The following is a 3577-nucleotide window of genomic DNA, read 5'->3' as shown; positions in this document are numbered from 1 at the left end:
CGCCTCAGGAAGGTTGAAGTGCACTCTTCAATCTTCTCTCTTGTCTCTGCTCCAAACCATCAGCTAATTTGCTAAGGTTCTGTCCTTTCAGCCTCCTTCTGGACGGGAGCTTCTGTAAAAAGCTGGCTGCAGTTCGCCATCTTGGCTCCGCCCCCCAGCTTTGTCTTTTTTAAAGCTGATTTCAAGTTGGGGCCGGGTGGCTCATGCCTGTAATCCCAGCACTCTAAGCATGCCAGGTGGCTGGATTGCTTGAGTTCACGAGTTTGAGACCAGCCTGAGCAAAAGTGAGACCCATCTCTACTAAAAATAGAAAAACTAAGGCAAGAGGATCATTTGAGACCGAGTTGGAGGTTACAGTGAGCTATGAAGCCAGGGCACTCTACCCTGCGTGACAGCTTGACACTCTATCTCAAAACAAACAAACAAAAAATGAATAAAAATTAATAAATAAAAATAAATAATGTTGTTTTCATATCTAGGTTATTTCCAGCATTTCCACATGAATTTTGGAATGAATGTGTTAATATCTCTTAAAATATGTTTCATAGGATTCTTACTGAGTTTGAGTTTACATTGAATCTACAGATTGGATTGGGAAGAATTGAAATCTTAACAATAGGTCAGGCTTGGTGGCTCACGCCTATGATCCTAGCAATCTGGGAGGCCAGGGAGAGTTGATAGCCTGAGCTCAGGACTTCCAGACCAGCCTGATCAGAGCGAGACCCTGTCTCTACTAAAAATAGAGCAACTAGCTGGTCGTGGTGAGTTCCTATATTCCCAGCTACTCAGGAGGCCGAGGCAAGAGAATCACTTGAGCCCAAGAGTTTGAGGTTACTGTGAGGTATGACTCACAGCATTCAACCCCCAGGGCGACTGAATGACACTCTGTCCCCCTCCCCCTCAAAAAAGAATAAATAAATAAATTCAAGAAGGGGAAGGGGCTGAGGGTCAGGCGAGTTCCCAGTTAACGCGCACAATGTAGCCGTATATATGGCTCACTGCCTGGCTACAGGACTCAACTACAAATCAACATTACCTTACAAACCACAAAAAAATGTAACCTTAATCATACGTACCCCTGTGTTATTGCATAATTTGAAAAAACATTAAATTATACAATACAATGGGAATAATAAAGACAAAAATATCTACAGCTAGAGAAGTGGTCAGAGAGTATTTTTATGCATTCAATACCTACATCAATAAAAATAAACATGAATCAATTAACATTCAATTCAAAATGCCAAAGGAAGGACTACAAAGTAAACTAAAGGAATGTAATAAGAATGAATAAAGTTTAAATAGAAATGAATGAGTTAAAAAGTAAAAGTTAAGAAGAATTTATACATAAAGGGAAAGGAAGTTTTATTTCAGGGGGATATCAAAACATGAAATGTCAGTGGGTAAATAATTTAAGGAAACTGAGAAAAAGACAACCAAAATATAACATAGCCAAAGTGACAATTTTCAACACAAAGGAAACTTCAAGTCTGTTAAGTGAAACATTTATAGAATTCTATTCAAATCCACTTTAAAGTAGCCAAAATGGACAAATTTATAAAAAAAAAAAATCACAGCTTGCGAAGACTGATCCCAAAAGTTCCAAAACATCTTAACAGACAGGTGAAATAATCCCCCATAAAAAAGCACCAGTCCCAGATCTTTCTAAAGGAGAATTATAGCAAACCTTTAATGGTACGCTAAAGATCAATATTCCTTAAACTATTCCAAGAGCACAGGAAATATATAAAACAGTGAACCAAGTATACAATTCATTTTAAAATGTGGCAAAAAATGCAACAGAAGCAAAAATACAGAAAAATTTCAGAAAAATTCTTAAATGAAAACTAGCAAACTCAATTAAAGAGGACATAAAATATAGATCGTGGCATTATGAAGCTTTTACATTTATCAAAAGGTCTTTCCATATCATGAAAACTATGAATAAAGTGTGTTAATAGAGGAAACAAGAAAATAATTATATGATCACCTCTATATGCAGCATGAACACTCTACAAAACAAAAGAATCATTTGGTAAGCAAATAAATGAGATGGTTAAAAAAAAAGTTGTGGGACCTTTTCTGCAATAAATGAGATGTGATAGAGTTAAAGAGAAATTAAATCAGAGAATTTATATTTAAAATCACCATGAGGCACTCATAAAAACTGCTTGGCAGTATCTTTCACTGAGCTGAACATACAAATACCCTAACTCAGAAATGCTGCTCCTTACATGCTCAAAATAAACATTAATGTCCATCCCAATATATATATATAGGAATGTTCATAGTGTTAGCTGGTGCCCTGCACCAGAGCACGGCCAGGCCCATGCACAGCAGGCCCACACCTCAGGGAAGAGGCAGCCTATAAAGGCACCACCCTGAGCAGCCTTGGAGGCAGGAGTCACAGTCAGGGAGAGCAAGAGCTCCAGCACCTGCCTCAGCCCAGGGTAATATAGCTTGTCCTACCCTACCCCCTCGCCCCTCCCTCCTTGCTGTTATGCCTGAGAATTGCAAACTTCAACCCCCATGCTTTCTTCAGGAAGGTTCCTGAGGAAGAAGCCTGAGTATTGAAATGTTTGTTCTGTAATCCCTACCTGTCACTTACCCAAAGGCAGGAGGCAAGAGCTAATCCTGCCAGGAGAAAGGGAGGAGCCACGTGCTAGCTTAGTTAGCCTATAGACAGTGTGTGTTCAGACTTCAGGGTGCCTTCTCCACTCCTGTAGAGGAGACCATCTCTGCCTCCCAAACTGTGAAGCCCAGAACACAGAACAATGTCATTTCCATCTGGAAATAGAATTCATCATGGAAATTCAGAAAGTCATTTTAACAGCCAAGTTGTCTAATGCACAGAAACTATGAGAATTAGTACCTTTTAAAATAATTCTTACAATTTTGTTTTAACACTTATTACTATTTTGTTTTTCTTGAACAAATACCATCTAAGACATGGCACAAAGGCCACTGAAGGACAGTTTCGACCAAAAGACATAGGGCCCGGCCTACCGTCAACCGCCACGGGCTGACACGGTTCACACATGTCTTTTCCTTAAGAGTACTGGTTAGGAGTGCAGGTACTAGAGACCCTCAAATGACTCACCATTAAACTGGGATTATGCAGTACATACTGTAGAAGACAAAATGTTTTTAAACAAATATTGATTTGTTTTGTTTTTATCAGTGTTGTGAGCTCCTGTTCCCCCTGGTTTCCCCTGCCTTCTCCCATTTCCCTACCCTACAGGCAGGCTCCTGTTCCCCCACCCTCTCCCATTCCCCCAGCTGACGGGTAACCTCCTGCCCTCTCCTGTTCCCCCACTCCTCCACCCTACGGGCCTTCCCAGCCACGTTGCCATGCTCTCCAGAATTCAAAGAGGCACGGAAAGTCCCAAATTTCACGAACCCCCCAAGTTCTCAGTAGATGAACAATGGTGGAAAACTCACTGAAGCTTGCTCAGTAAATGAACAGTGGTGGAAAACTCAGCAAGGCTTGATTGATTACTATTGTATAACCATAGCCATTGTGATTTAAGATGTATCCATTGATCAATTATTGTTATATAATCATAACCATTGTGAT

The sequence above is a fragment of the Otolemur garnettii genome, unplaced genomic scaffold (assembly GCF_000181295.1).
Source record: "Otolemur garnettii isolate 467f Iridium unplaced genomic scaffold, OtoGar3 scaffold00438, whole genome shotgun sequence".
NCBI classification, from domain to species: domain Eukaryota; kingdom Metazoa; phylum Chordata; class Mammalia; order Primates; family Galagidae; genus Otolemur; species Otolemur garnettii.
This window is presented reverse-complemented; position numbering follows the sequence as displayed.